Source organism: Pelobates fuscus, chromosome 13 (genome assembly GCF_036172605.1).
Source record: "Pelobates fuscus isolate aPelFus1 chromosome 13, aPelFus1.pri, whole genome shotgun sequence".
NCBI lineage: Eukaryota > Metazoa > Chordata > Amphibia > Anura > Pelobatidae > Pelobates > Pelobates fuscus.
The window spans coordinates 88,005,210-88,022,673 of NC_086329.1; positions in this window are offsets into that span (position 1 = coordinate 88,005,210).

The following is a 17,464-nucleotide window of genomic DNA, read 5'->3' on the forward strand; positions in this document are numbered from 1 at the left end:
ATGATCATATAATGAAACTAAACCCCCATTATTTTTTGCCTAGGTGAGGTGTTTTTAAATAAAACGACTACAATCTGTACGATTTGAAATATTTGTTTAGTGAATAAGCGAGTGCACTGGATTGTGTATTTTGTATACTTTGGCCCCAGCAGCACCCTATAATGTATGCATGTTCAGGTGAGTGCAGCCTTCTTGGTTATATATATATATATACATACACACACACACACAGTTGTAATGAAAGTTATTCAACCTCCATCCAGTGTATTGTCAAAATGTACAGTCTTTCAGCTGTTAGCAATGGACAAATCAAACAAAATCAATTGAATTTACTCAACACGCTTAAGACTGCTTCATGTGGTATCCCCAAATTCAACTGAAAATACAACTTATAATTACTTCTACAGTCTCAAAATGATTCAACCCCCTGAATAGAATCCCTCACAACAGCACAAATATGCAAAACAGGTGTTGTCTCAAGCACACCTGATGGAACTAATCAATTGCTTCATTAGTTGCACCAGGTGTGTTTGAGCTGGAACACTGAAATATCTGAACTGGTTAGAGGTTTGTTGAGTGTCACGTTTGACTGCATGGTAGAAATATGGCTAAGTCAAACGAGTAGTCCAGAAAGTTAAGAGAAGAGATCATCGCCCTGCACAAACAAGAAACAGGACTTAAAAAAGATAGCGAAGGCACTGAGTGTTCCTAGAGACACAGTTGGAAGCATAGTTCGCAAGTTCAAAGTTGAAGAAACAGTGGTTACACTTCCTGGACAGGGAAGAAAGGTTAAGCTATCAATGGCTGCAACCATATTTCTGAGAAGGCAGGTTGTGAAAAAACAGACATCAAAAGACTGGTCTCAAGGTTTAGAAGATATCTCCCCATCTGCCTCATGGCAGGTAAGGGCATGGAGAGGTTATACACCTTCCTTATAGTGATATGGGGAAAGTATTGAGCCCATTGGGTTTTATTTATTTATACACTTTTTTTAATGTGGCAGCTGGCTTGGAAGTGCTGGACAGCAACCTCATAATTGACCCATGCAGAGGTTTTAAATATTTGCCTCCAGGCTAATTTGCAAATGTGCAACCCACTGGATGCATTTGGTCCAGAATGTTAGTAAAACATGTGAATCTTCCACATCCTATACTATATAAGCACCATTTTTAATCCACACACCAAATGCATCCGGGCAATTGCTGCAAATTTGCTCAGCCTGACTGAAGTCCGACTGAAATTTGCTTTAGTAAATATTAGAATTACTATTCCACTCTGTGTTTCGCCATATTCATATTAATTTGTTCTTCCAGACAAAATCTGGTGTTTAGTGAATAACCCGGTGTGTGCATTTGTGTCTGTTAGTGTACTTTGGATTAAGCGGCCCATGGTTTTATAAGGAGTGTTCTGATGGCAGTGCTGAATGTACATGTGCCGTGTATAATGTGTTAACATTAGACTAAGTGCCCAAAATAATTCACACGAGCACAGCCTGTACGCAGAGCTGCCGTGGTTCAATCAGCAATACATACATACATCCAAATAATAGAAAATCACACTGCTCAGCTTAAATAGTGTGGGTCACTCGTACAACCCTTGAACATTTAATGAAGAGCACAAAGTAATACAGCATTTCAGGACATCTTACCGTCCTTACATAAAACAGACACTCGCCAGCATAAATAGTGAAACAACTGGCCTTTCACCCATTTATAAAATGTACATGTGGGCCATGTAGGTAAGGTGTATCTATGAGCTGTGCAAAATGTATGTAGAAAATGGTTGGTGGTTGGGTATGAGTCTGAATGCATTGGTGGATGGATATAGGTTACTACTTGGTAGGTGGGCTGGTTATGACTAGGTTTGTGGCTGTATGCGATTGTATGGGTGTATGTTACAGGTGGTATTTTTAAATTCTAGCATTCTAGAATGTTCTGACCTTATGTTATCAGGCATCTTCCAATGACTACTCTCTCATCATATGCTGTCATTTTCTGATATAATTCCCCTACTTCTATTTTTTGCTACAAGTGTCAGCCTCTAATCTTATGCTCCAATCTTCCTCCTCAGGCTCAGTTCAAATCTATTGCTGTTATCTTATGATCTTCTTCCTGACTCTGTTCTAATCCTATGCAGTCTCTGAGCTTCTTCCTCTGACTCTGTTCTAATCCTATGCAATCTGTCTCTGAGCTTCTTCCTCTGACTCTGTTCTAATCCTATGCAATCTGTCTCTGAGCTTCTTCCTCTTACTCTCTTCTACTCCTATGAAATCAGTCTCTGAGCTTCTTCCTCTGACTCTCTTCTAATCCTATGCAATCTGTCTCTGAGCTTCTTCCTCTGACTCTGTTGTAATCCTATGCAATCAGCCTCTGAGCTTCTTCCTCTGACTCTCTTATAATCATATGCAATCTGTCTCTGAGCTTCTTCCTCTGACTGTTGTAATCCTATGCAATCAGTCTCTGAGCTTCTTCCTCTGACTCTCTTATAATCCTATGCAATCTGTCTCTGAGCTTCTTCCTCTGACTCTGTTCTAATCCTATGCAATCTGTCTCTGAGCTTCTTCCTCTTACTCTCTTCTACTCCTATGAAATCAGTCTCTGAGCTTCTTCCTCTGACTCTCTTCTAATCCTATGCAATCTGTCTCTGAGCTTCTTCCTCTGACTCTGTTGTAATCCTATGCAATCAGCCTCTGAGCTTCTTCCTCTGACTCTCTTATAATCCTATGCAATCTGTCTCTGAGCTTCTTCCTCTGACTGTTGTAATCCTATGCAATCAGTCTCTGAGCTTCTTCCTCTGACTCTCTTATAATCCTATGCAATCTGTCTCTGAGCTTCTTCCTCTGACTGTTGTAATCCTATGCAATCAGTCTCTGAGCTTCTTCCTCTGACTCTCTTCTAATCCTATGCAATCTGTCTCTGAGCTTCTTCCTCTGACTCTGTTCTAATCCTATGCAATCAGTCTCTGAACTTCTTCCTTTTACTCTCTTTTAATCCTATGCAATCAGCCTCTGAGCTTCTTCCTCTTACTCTCTTCTAATCCTCTGCTGTCAATCTCTGATCTTCTTCCTCTGACTCTGTTCTGATTCTATGCTCTCAGAGTCAATGTCTGATATCTTTCTGTGACTCTGATCTTATGCTGTTATTATCCAATTTTCTTCTTCTAACTTTGTTCTAATACTATGTTCTGTCTGATCTTCCTCTGACTTTGTTCTTATACTATGCTGTCAGCCTGTGATATCCTTTCTCTGACTCAGTTCTAATCCTATCCTGTTAAGTTTCTGATCACCTTCTTTTGACTCAGCTCTAATTCTATGTTGTCAGTTTCAGATCTTAATATGACTGTTCTAACCCTATTCCGTCAGTCTCTGAACTTGTACCTCTGACTCTGTTCTGATCATATTATAGCAGATATAAATATCCAGGCCCATCTGATGGTTTGTTCTTAAAGGAAGTCTTTATATGGAACACAGAAATGGAGACAACAGTTTGGCTCCTACATGAGCCTCTGTCAAGACTTGTAGGAGCGGAAATGTTGTCTCCATATTGTCTCCAATATTCTTTATATTCAGTCACTTCTCATATAAGTGGCACTTGGACAGTGGTATTGGCAAATGGATCCTTGCACATGTTACAGACAGTGGCTTCTGCTTTTGGGTTTGTACACTGGTATATATTGATACACAAAAGATGTACCCATCTGGACCCTCTATCCCCATGGAAATCAACCTATAAATTCTCACCTTCTGTCAGACAAACTGCAGGATTATAGGCCCTTGTGGTTTAGCACAGTGGAAAGTGTCAGTGAGTCATAAATATCTGACAAGTATTTTAGGGTGAAAATAGTACTTAGCTGAGTGCGGTATAATGTCTGGTTACACTTTCTTCAATGCGCTGCACGCACTTACTTTATAATCTATAATTAAAGCGATCTGCGTGTCTGCCCAATCAAAGTACATGAGGTGTCAGTGCTTTCGCTTCTACTCCAGGGATGGGATAAATGAAGGCCTGGGGTAAGGATTTCAAGCTTGTGCAGTAAAAAAAAAAAAAAAACAGATGAGAGAGGCTGGACTGGAGAGCAGAGAAAAACAATCTCCCACATTAATTAGTTTAGTATTAATTAAGCTGCATTTTGCTTCTGACCAGAGTAACAAACAGTGCAGCAGTCAAAAATCTGAGACAAAGACCACATGCCCATAGCTCAGACCATATCACGCAACTGATTTCATGCAGGAGGAAAGGACTGTGCTCCTTTCATGACAGGCTCAGGTTGAAACAGGACCCCTTGATATTATACCCCAAACTCCAAATATCTATAAATGACACTGTCAGTATGGCATTCTGTGATTAGAAAAGAAAGGCTTTGTTTTTGTAGATAGCTTCTATGTTTGACTGAGGAAAGGTTACAAGGTCATTGCATTGTATAAGAACACAGACAATCAACGATGGGGTGTAGAGAAAGGTTGTGTCTTGTTCTTACACAAGGATCTGTAGTCATGTAAATTGACAAACTTTGTCTTTTTTATTTTTCATACAAAAGTCATGACTTTGTTCCTAGACTTGTTTATAAAGTTGACTAAACAAATTCAGATTAAATCTTACTAGAGGTCTATAAATTCCTTCTCTCCCAATATTTCTCCTCTTTCACTCCAAAACCGGCTGCATTCATCTAAAAACAACATCATGTATTAGAACCTTCTAAAAGCTGCTAAAGCTCTTGGAACTGTGTTGGTTATTTTCTATCTTGATAGTTGCTACCCACTCTTCTGTTTATCAGCAGCATCTTTTCAACTGTATGACAGGAATGCCATTTGAACTGCCCCCTATATAAAGGAAATATTTTTAACTTTGCTTTTTAAATGTAGGCAATAAATTATACAATGCAGTCCACTCCCTGCCCCCCTCCTATATTCCGGCACTAACCCCATTTGCACACTACTATCAACAACTACCATATGTGGTGTAATTAAAAAGAAAAAATAATCATGAATAACTGATGTGAAGTAATTGCAAATAACATTACAGTCTACACGCCCACCACATCTACACAGGGTCATACATCGATGGTATTTGTGCACATGCTGAAAAAAGTATTTTTATAGTAAATGTGAAAGTTATAGTTGTTTACACCACCACAAAATAAAAATGGGCAGAGTAAATATTCCCAAATGACACGTAAGGAGTTGACACTGTAAAATACATGGGGCATAATAATAAAAAATATCTAGTAACATATTCAAAGGAAATATTTATAATTGTGTTCACTAACAATATACAGCATATATCAATTCTTTATTTATTATTGATTTTACAACTTGATAACACAAACAATAGTATATTCAACCAGAAGGAATAGACGCATGGCTCTAAGTGAGCTACAGCCGTTGAGATGACAAGAGATCTTGGTAAGAGCTATAAAATAGACCATTGGTTTATTTTATTTGGTTGTTACTCTGACAGGGGTTGGGGGAGAATGGAATAATTATTATATTGCAAGAACTACTCTGAATGATCAATTTAAAAAGTAAATGGGAAGGGGCAGGGCCTGATTGCCTTGCCTGGTAGACGTGTCCTGCCCGAGCTCTGGACTTTTATGCACTTAATAGCGGTTTTATGTCCAAAAACCCGACTGATATGCAACTCACCAAAATATCTAACTGTCTCTAGCTGCACCTGAGCTCTATATCAGCAACTGTAACTCAACTTTGTGGACATGATCCCGGAGAGTAGATCAATCGAACTGCAGCCTGGTATGTCTTGACGAGTGGAGAGGCGGCCGATCTCCTATCGGGACTACCCAATAAGCTGCTGGAATCACCTTCCGGAGCCCGTTCCCCCCTCTGGACCAGTGGGAGTTATCCCAGTCTAGGATACATCCATGCCGAGACAGGGCTTCACTGCACTGTGGCCTAATTGGGCAGAAGGCACGGAGACCAATCCAAGATGGCAGACGCCATGTGCGCAATGCAGCCCAGCACCCAGGGCCCACATGTTTCCACGCTGTACAGGATCTTTGCGGACTTCTGGCGAAGTTACACCGCCGACTGCAACCGCCTTCCTTGCCAAAGCCACGCCATTACCCACTTAATGAGCTGCCTCTTGGATCAAAGCTCCAGGTCGAATGCCTCTACACAGCCACCCACCTGTCAAACATATCCAGAGAGACTCTGCTGGTTCACAGGCACTTGAACCGAGAGTCGGACAAGACTGTGAGTCAGATTGCCGACCACTTGTTAACCTAGACCACTCCAGCATACATGGCATCCCTGCCTCTCAGCCATGGAAAGCAGATAACCGATGCCAGACAAGGGAACATACTGCTAAACATACTCTCAATATGATGACAGCACATTGCTACAGCACAGAGCTTAATCTGAGGAGTCCCCAGCGCAGAGCGTGCTACACCTCGGCCTAGACTCTGAGGAACTCACACACTACGGAATTGGCATCGGCTGAAACTGGGCCTGGAGGGGGGCTCACTCACTGTATGCCTTATAGTCTATGGGGATGGCTCCTATAATCTTTGTTTCTATTTTCTGCTAAGCTACTTGTCTTATTACTTACTCATCTCTTGCAGTTGAATTTACTCTCAGTTTTTTTTTCACTAAAGTACTGCCTGCCTATGTTTCCTCTATATACCTTATGCGATGGATATGTCTAATCTTGTGATCACTTATATCTGCTTGACATTATCCCTGTTGTAACTAAGCACATCCAAAAATAAATAATTTAAAAAAAAAAAAAAAAATGGAGTAAATGGGAGTAGAGGTTCACACTAATTTACATTTGGGTTGCGGAATAAAAGAGGAATGGTGGGAATAGAAGTCCTGAGTTAATGAGCCAAAGGCCCCAAGTCTGATAAAATGTCCTTGTTGTGTTATGAACCAGGGTTATCAGTGTTTCCATTTCCATGTTTTCATTGATTTAATTGTTGCAGTTGTTGTGGGGACTGGGCTTGTCCAATATTTAATTTCTCATAAGCCTACTAGCCTGCTATTTGTTTTTACCCCTGTTTAAAGATTCCACGTTTCTGTTAACAGCATTGGAAAGAAAAGAAAAAAGGAAAACTAGCAAATCCTAAATTTCTCTAGGAAATTAACACAAAGAGGGGGGTAACCCAATTGAATAATATAAATTATTCACTCTACACACAAAGCTGCTAATTTTCTAGAAAAAGTAAAACAAATGTAAAAACATTTATTGGGTATAAAAAGTAAAACAAATGTGAAAGTGGATAATAAAAATCCAGTTTACAGTACAATTGATAAATTCAGACAATCTCTTTCCACAAAAAGAGGGAAAATAAAGATAACTTGTTGTTAATGGTTAATTACCACTTCAAAGCTTGGTAGCAACGTATAAATACAATGAAACTATAAATAAAGAAACATCTGTTGCTGAACAATTGCAATATAGGCTAGAGGAGAATCTGTCCAGTGATACAGATTCCGTTAGAACGAAAAAAAAACAGCTATAGAATTTAGATATTAGAGCGTATGGAGTTATGAGGAGCAAATGATGAGGATTTTGGAGGAGTTAGAGTCTGGCCAATCTGTGTTGCCTGAGGCTGAACTACTGCTATATAGTCTCCAAAATCTGCATTTCTGCCGCAAGATATTGCCTATCTTCGAATTTTCACTTAAATGTGAGGATTTTTACAGAGTCTCTTTTGTGTGGTTGGGATTTACCCCCCATATGATAGCTGCCTCACAACTTGACATCTTTATCAATATATATATAGTAGACTCAGTAGAGACTTCACTTTAATATACAACTTGATACCAAGTGTTTTAGACATGACAATATGTACAAAAATCATAACACATATAAATCACTGTTTTCTCCTTTGTGCTTATTTTTTTTTCTTATTGTATTTTTAAATTTTCAGTTGAAAAATAATTTGTAGTTTGTTCACAAGATACTTACCCTGACTGACATTCTTCTTCCTTGTAGGGACCTTTTAGTACCTGAACTTTTACTAATATAATAGACGTGCTAATCATTCTCAATTGGGCTCTTTAATAATATGAGTTTGGATATATGATCCCCCCTCTTTCTCGTTGGAGTCGGTGGTGTGTACGTTCTTACTCCTTCCCTGTGTTTTCCAGTAATAGGGATTAGCCACATATTGTGTCAATCACTTGCCTGGACCTTTGATTGACATACCACGCCTGACCTATCAAATAAGAGAGAGCACCTGACGGACAAGACTATGATTTTTTTTCCCTCTGAAAACCTGCTTGACAGGCGAAACGCGCATTAGGGGCTCTGTTACATCCATAGATCCTATGTGTACTCACTGACTTTCGACCACACTTGAACTGAATTCCTTAAGATAACACATTCTATGTAAGTACAGTTATTAAAGATATTCTTTTACAAATATGTTTTCCTAATGGACATGATTAGTTCTATTATATATATATATATATATATATATATATATAACTATACATATCCAGGAGAATAAATAAAACGAATCATGTCCATTAAAAAAAAAAAAAAAAAAAAATGTATGGAAAAAAACTATAATAATAATAAAAATTATATAAAAAAAAAAGGACAGGGAGAGGGGCCGTTCATGTATCCTAGCTTGTAGTCCCCAAAAATACTAAATATCAGTCACGATATTCCCCAGGCCAGCCGCCTCGGCAACCACAAAACCAGGCATTCTTTTGGCCTGGAATCACACGGGACCTCCAGGAATATTGCCAGACATGCAACATTTGCCAGCAGGTAGGGAAAAGAGGTGAACACCACAAATCTAAACTAAGACCTTTACCCATAGTAGAAAACCTTTTCACCAGGCAGCAGTAGACCTGGTGTGGACCCTTGAGTAAACCCAATCCATCAATATTGAATGTTGGCTATCCGGTAACCAGAAGCGGTAGTCCTATCCAATATAAATGCTGAAGCTGTAGTGAATGCCTTGGTCAAAATCTTCACCAAGGCAGGGTTCCCAAGAGAATCTAGTATTAAGGGAATAGGGGCTATAGAGTGTGTGGGATAGTGACTTTATGTAGGAGGGGGATACTGGCTGTATTCTGAAAAATATACTGGTGGTCCAGTTGGAGGTGTTACTGTTTGCATCCACAGTAAGTGTAGATATCTCCTTCCTGCCAGTGCCAGGGAAATTTATAGGAGTGTTGCTGCAATAGCCCATGGCAAAGTCCTGGTACAGTAGACATATCAGGCCAGTGAGAACAATCTAGCAGAGCCTCTACTCTGGCCAAGAAGATTTTCCCTGCAGCTTGGTCCCACAGAAGGAGAATGGGCTGGCCAGTGAAAGAGATCTATAATCTCCCACCTTGCCGTGCCGGCCCTCTCCTGCTTGCCACCCCGAGGCAATGGTCTCAGTGGCCTTATGGTAAATTCGACCATGTCCACAGCAATGCAGCTTTATATGTGAGGAGTGCCTGATTTTAAAGACTTTTGTAAAAGTGCAGATTTCTATAAAAAAATATAAATATATTTGTAAAAGAAAAATGCATGTATTGTCTGTCAAGCAGCTTTTCAGAGGGAAGCAGCTCTTCAGAATCATAGTCGTGTCTGTCTTAAATCAGGTTCTCTCTCTTTTGATAAGTCAGGTGTGGTAAGTCAATGAAGGCCCAGGGCAAGAGATTGACACAATATTTGTCCAATCCTCTCTATTGGTAAACACAGGGGAGTGGTCAGAATGTAGATATCACTAACTCCAACGAGAAAGAGGGGGATCTTAGACTCTTAAATATTATTAAGGGCCCATGTGGGCCTAAGAATCTTAGATATTATTAGGGGCCCAAGTGGAAATAATTAGCACATCTCATCTATTAGTAAAATTTCAGGTATGGGCTGGTCAACACAAGGGGGAAGGATGTCAATCAAGGATTTTACTCTAGCCTTTATTGCAATTATTTCCCAAAAGATGTTTTGTTATGTATAGTTACATTGTATTGAGATTCGTTGCTATCAAGCTTTGAAGTGGTGATTAATCATTAGCATCAAGTTAACTTTATTTTTACTCTTTTTGTAGATAAACAGGGTAGACTGTCTAAATGTGTCATGCCAATTATAATGTAAATCAGATTTTTATCTACTTTCACATTTGCTTTCTATACTTAATAAAAGTTACGTTTTATATTGGTTTCACTTTCTCTAGACAATTTGCAGCTCTCTGCACACTGAGAATAATTCAGCATTGGAAAGAGACATGTGAATGATGTAGGCTATGAGGTTTGATACCTCACTCTACAGTGAGGTCAAGTTTGGATATACACCCGCCATTAATCTAAGTGAGTCCCCCTGTCTCCACAAAGAGTCAGTAGGTGTTAAAGAGAACAGGGATCTCAAGGGAAGTGATGAAACTGTGTAGCTGTTTACAGCTGAAATGGTCAAAAGCAGAAAGTGATTCATATTATGGGATGTCCTCAAAATCAGTAATAGAGTAGTTCTGACATAAGTGGACCCAACAAACTTTGTTCCATAAATTGGGAAGATGCTATAAGACTAAATTGAATGATTGAATGCCATCTTATTGCACAGAGAAAGAGGGAAAGTGTGATAGTTGGAGAAGAGGAGGGAAGGAGAGACATACATTTTTCTGAGGATCATCTATTTCAGTAACTGAGGATTCCCTGCCAAATATCACCCAGTGATTACATTTGCTTAGAATTAGAACATGCCATTGTTGAAGTCTGGAGTCTGCCATGATATTGTTGGAAGGAGGATGGGGGAACATTTGTTTATAATAGCCAGAGAAATAAATAATGCCAATATATATAATGCCAACTTCCTCTGTCCTGAGCAGTAGGTGGTTGAGGGGAATGTGACTAGAAATTATTTATTAACTCCTAATTTGGGATTTTTTCCCTGTCAACACTATTTTCCTGAGACTACCTTGAGCCACACGTATATACTGAAGTGGATTTTATACCACTCAAGTGCCCTATAATGAGCTTGCGGGGGTTCAGTACCATTTTTGTATATAGTACTTAATTGAATTCATATTGTCTGTCCCATGGTCATCCAGAGATGCCATATGATATACATCTGTTACTTTTTCTCTATACATTCACATTTTCCCACCCTCTGTGTGCATAACCAAGTCTTATTTAATTACTTGCTACATAATAGCTTGCTGTTTAAGTTATTTAACATATGCACTCATTTTAACTCACTGTCACATACTAGCAAATCTGCCTTACACTGATCACTTAGTCTGCCTATACAGGGAGTGCAGAATTATTAGGCAAGTTGTATTTTTGAGGATTAATTTTATTATTGAACAACAACCATGTTCTCAATGAACCCACAAAACTCATTAATATCAAAGCTGAATATTTTTGGAAGTAGTTTTTAGTTTGTTTTTAGTTATAGCTATTTTAGGGGGATATCTGTGTGTGCAGGTGACTATTACTGTGCATAATTATTAGGCAACTTAACAAAAAACAAATATATACCAATTTCAATTATTTATTTTTACCAGTGAAACCAATATAACATCTCAACATTCACAAATATACATTTCTGACATTCAAAAACATAACAAAAACAAATCAGTGACCAATATAGCCACCTTTCTTTGCAAGGACACTCAAAAGCCTGCCATCCATGGATTCTGTCAGTGTTTTGATCTGTTCACCATCAACATTGCGTGCAGCAGCAACCACAGCCTCCCAGACACTGTTCAGAGAGGTGTACTGTTTTCCCTCCTTGTAAATCTCACATTTGATGATGGACCACAGGTTCTCAATGGGGTTCAGATCAGGCGAACAAGGAGGCCATGTCATTAGATTTTCTTCTTTTATACCCTTTCTTGCCAGCCACGCTGTGGAGTACTTGGACGCGTGTGATGGAGCATTGTCCTGCATGAAAATCATGTTTTTCTTGAAGGATGCAGACTTCTTCCTGTACCACTGCTTGAAGAAGGTGTCTTCCAGAAACTGGCAGTAGGACTGGGAGTTGAGCTTGACTCCATCCTCAACCCGAAAAGGCCCCACAAGCTCATCTTTGATGATACCAGCCCAAACCAGTACTCCACCTCCACCTTGCTGGCGTCTGAGTCGGACTGGAGCTCTCTGCCCTTTACCAATCCATCCATCTGGCCCATCAAGACTCACTCTCATTTCATCAGTCCATAAAACCTTAGAAAAATCAGTCTTGAGATATTTCTTGGCCCAGTCTTGACGTTTCAGCTTGTGTGTCTTGTTCAGTGGTGGTCGTCTTTCAGCCTTTCTTACCTTGGCCATGTCTCTGAGTATTGCACACCTTGTGCTTTTGGGCACTCCAGTGATGTTGCAGCTCTGAAATATGGCCAAACTGGTGGCAAGTGGCATCTTGGCAGCTGCACGCTTGACTTTTCTCAGTTCATGGGCAGTTATTTTGCGCCTTGGTTTCTCCACACGCTTCTCGCGACCCTGTTGACTATTTTGAATGAAACGCTTGATTGTTCGATGATCACGCTTCAGAAGCTTTGCAATTTTAAGAGTGCTGCATCCCTCTGCAAGATATCTCACTATTTTTGACTTTTCTGAGCCTGTCAAGTCCTTCTTTTGACCCATTTTGCCAAAGGAAAGGAAGTTGCCTAATAATTATGCACACCTGATATAGGGTGTTGATGTCATTAGACCACACCCCTTCTCATTACAGAGATGCACATCACCTAATATGCTTAATTGGTAGTAGGCTTTCAAGCCTATACAGCTTGGAGTAAGACAACATGCATAAAGAGGATGATGTGGTCAAAATACTAATTTGCCTAATAATTCTGCACACAGTGTAGTGTATCTTCTATACTCTGTTTCATTCACAAGAGACCTCTTTGCTGTTTGGCTTACACTTTCTGTTGGTTTTCACCATATTAACAATATTGATATTAAAGAGAATGACATTGTCAGAGTTATTCACTAAACTCTGGATTTGTGAGTGTCATTTGGTCGGAAGTGTTCGAAGTCAAGTTAAGAATCAATGCTTTCCTATCTGAACCCTATAGTAAGTATAGGATTTGGAATTTGTACAACGCACTGAATTTAAACTCAATCTGTCCAGAATGCAGTCAGCAAGGAAATTATCATACACTTGCTTTTTGCAAAACGGGTGATAATTTGAAACAGCGAGTGGGCAAATAGTTTTAAAAAAACAAAACTCAGCACTGTGAAGGTTAACCTTGTGGCAGCTGGTCAGCGCTTGCTAGCCAGCCATCACATAAAAAGTTATATAAAAAAAAAAAAGGCCTATGGGTGTCAATATGACCTCTATTTTCTGCCCCCACCTGCCATGGGGGAATACCTACTAAACAATGGGCAACCATGACTGCCCAGGCACTAGAAGTGCTCCATTCCATGGGAATGGGGCCTGTGAAATAACAAGAGGGACATGTTTTTTTTTAACTTTTAAAGGATGCAGCAGGAACGATTATAGTAACTAACTTTTTAAACACTGTCTGACCCAGGGTGCATGTATGTGGCTGAAGTATCATGTCATACACTAAAGGTAGCAATACATTTTTCTTGTACATATACTTAATTTAAAAAAATATATATATATATTTCCTTTCAAACCTCGATCAGAGGATTATTATATTAAAAACTAGGTTTGATGTGACAGTTGGTCTTTTAATGTTGGCTAGCTAGTTAGTGCTGGCCGTCCATAACAAGATTAGCCTCTGGATTTTGCCATCTGAATGACCCAGTACAGTACCAGATGGTTTTGCCCTATTTGGTACAGGGCCATTCGGAGTTTACTGAATTACCCTGTGCATTCTGCATAGATTGTTAGTTTGTTTGGGAAGCGCTCTCTTCACCTACTGTTCCTGCTTGTCATATTTTAGGATACAGCGCTGTGGAATATGTTGGTGATACATAAATAATTGGAATTGTAGACAGAGGTTTGGAACTATTACTATGTACGTAGCCACAAAGAGTCTACTCTGCCTAAATCTCGGGCCTGCTATAGTGCTTTAGTATTGTATGTGGCTCTCTGGGATCCACACATGTGGGGTATGGGCAGTGTTTGTACTCAAGGCTTTGGTTGCTACGAGAAGGGAGATTAGAAGCCATCTGCCCTCCAACATTGCCTACAATCACTCTTATTTACAGAGAGGGATCCGTCTACACCTGCCTGTACCATCCCCCCCCGTACTCAAAGCACCACAATGACACACAGGGATTACTAGAGTACACTGGCAGACTCACAGGGGATATCTGGAGCACACTGTTTGACACACTGCAAGTCAATGTTTTATAACATAAGAAAACAGTGTAATATTCCAGCTGCCCTAGAACACATGTAAACATGTAAAGTGGTCAGGAGAGATAATGCACAAGCTAATAAGATCATTTAGGCAAAGTCACAATGCGAAACAGTAACACACTCCCAGGGTGGGGATTGCAGTGTAGTGTAACAACAGTTTACAACACACTTCTATGTCTGGTTGCAGTATATGTCATCTTAGTATTCGGGAGGACAGCAAATTGATGTTGTGAAAAAAATGCCTTTTTACTTACAGGTAGATGCCCAATGATAAATACAGAGCAAATCACACAACACTACCATGATAAAAATATATATATATAGACTTTTAGCAGCATCATAGATCACCCAACACAACATGAGAAATGCTAGAGATATCTTTAAATTCCCAGCTTGTCACTGTAAAGAGCTAACATAGGTTTATTCCAGCAAAAGCTTACCTTCTCACAGCCCCTTTCACTCATAATTTCCCAAATCCTCTTTAACCCTGTCAGGACTGCAGTGTCAATGCATACATACATCAGCTGTAAAGTATATGCTAGAATCTCAAAGTTTCATATGCGTGTGTGTATGTACATATTGATGTGTGTGTGTATATATATATATATATATATATATATTATATTTTTTATTTTTTTTAAGGTAAACCAGCCAGACAAATCCTGACAAACACCCTATACTGGGAATGTTTGAAAAAATGCACACACTGACCTCAAAAGCTTGCAGTTTGATACTAATTCACAAGGAATTATACAACTTGGAGAATCATCTGCTGCAATTAATAATTCAGAGTTAGACTGGTGAATGATGACTAGAGAAAGATGATTTACCTGAACAATTTATAACCCATGTTTGTTGTAAAAGAAGATTGGAAAATTAAATTAGGTATCTTAGAACATATAGTAATGCGTGGGCTGAGCAGACCCTGGTGCTGAGTTTTATTGTGACATCTCAATTGTATCTCTAATTGGTACTGGGTTTCTAATCCTATCTCCTGAGACAGACAGGGTTAATGTGCAGGGCAGACTGGGATATGCTAAGCGGGACTGTTGTGTTGGGAATAGTGTGGATTTGATAGCAGGCAGGCTTTCTCTCTATGTAAGTGGGGGGATGTTTCCATAGTGTCTTTTATAAAAGGATACCCCAGCTGTCTGCTTACCAGAGGGGGCAGGCCCACCCCACAAAGGATAACCAGATCCAAGGGTCAGCTTAGGACAACGGGTGTGTGGAGTGGGGGAGATGGAACAGATTCACATGGAAGAGACAAGTGACAAAGGCTAACACATTTTCACCAATTACATTGTTAATTACTCTTCCAATTGTCATGAAAAACCATAGGTACAGTCTATAATCAACAAATTATCCAATGAAACACTTATCTCTCACCCTTACTAACTGAGGGTATAAGTACACAATGTGTTTTGGGGTGACTGACCAGTGACTTCACAAGTCTCTTTAACACGTTCACAATAACTGGCTTTATGATATTTGAAAGTCTCCCAGCTTATTGTCAGGGTACAGAGCCACCTGCTTTTCTTCATACACGTAGGTATTTACTGAGGAGAAAAGTATGTTCAAAATGTGCATTTTCGTAAATAGGTTAAATCTCCAGATTTGTGTAGATTTAGATTGCAATACACATGGCCTAATGAGTTGTACCACTACAGTCCACGCCTTAGTGACAAATACCTTAATGTCTTGCACTGTACAGACACTGAGTTCTACTTAATTTAGCAGCATTACAAATGTGACAAAAACCATTACTGAGATAAAAATAGGTCCATATTACATAAATAGTAATCATATTTAAATGAGTACAATAATGATAAAATCTAACAATGGTAATGAGTGGTTCTTTCTTAGTTGCATCTCCAGAAACGGAAGATGAACCCTGAAAGGAAGATGGCAGCCACGAGGTGATCTTCATGTAAATATTTATCCATTTACCTCCCCCCTTTATATGCTGTGTAAATCAAGCAGGCATATCACCTTATGCAGGGCTGGAGATGAGTAATGGACTAGGACTGGGCCCATTGATAAAAGAATACTACACCTTACATGCTCTTGCTATATAACGTGCAGAGGGAATTCATTATGAGAACTTAGGGTATATGCAGGGGAACAAAACCTGTGTGGACTGTCTGACTATAAAATAGTTAACGTAAAGCTGACTTTTCGCACTGTACAAATGCTCTTCCTGCTTCTGTCTCTTAAACATTGTGGCATGTCCCCTTACCAGTACACTCAACACATCCACATCTTTCTATGTCCCATGCTGCATGCTAGTATGAAGGGAAGTAGAGGAGTGGAGAAGTGATTGCTGAGGAGAGAGGATTCAGAGTTTGTGGTTAGTGAGAGAGATGAGATGAGATCTGTGGGGATTGCAAGATGGACAGAAAGACTTGGTTGAGAGATGAAAGCTAGAGATTGGCATTATGTGTATTATTATAAATGCATCCTGTGAGTTCCCCTCCAACACCACCTGCACCAGATACAAGACACTTGGGAGTTATGATTGTTCTAGTGTTTTCTATATGAGTCTGTAATTAGGGCCATCATAATCATCAGCCCCAGGCCCAACAGACTCCTAATTCAGTCCTGACCTCATAGAGTCTTTGGAAAATATGCAAAGACCCCTAAGGTGGAAGGGTAGCTTTTGCAATGTGCATTTTGTTGGGGTGAAAATCTTGTTCAAAGTTATACATGATTAAACATTTCAATTCTTCAGACTTCAAAGCGAATTTCAAACTTTAGCCCAAAATAGCCAAAGTTAAAGAAAAGCTGATTTGGATATTATTTTCATCTTTGTTTTAAAATGTAAAACTACAGAGTTCAGTGTACAGAGCTCCCCTGTATCTATTATGTTTCATGTGTATAGAGCTCCCCATATATCAGTTATTTGTAATGTGTACAGAGCTCCCCATTTCTCACAGTTATTTTCCATGTGTAACGAGCTCTTGATATCTCAGTTATATTTCATGTGTACAGAGCTCCCCATATCTCAGTTATTTTCCATGTGTACAGAGCTCCCCATATCTCAGTTATTTTCCATGTGTACAGAGCTCCCCATTTCCAACAGTTATTTTCCATGTGTACAGAGCTCCCCATATCTCAGTTATTTTCCATGTGTACAGAGCTCCCCATTTCCAACAGTTATTTTCCATGTGTACAGAGCTCCCCATATCTCAGTTATTTTTCATGTGTACAGAGCTCCCCATATCTCAGTTATTTTTCATGTG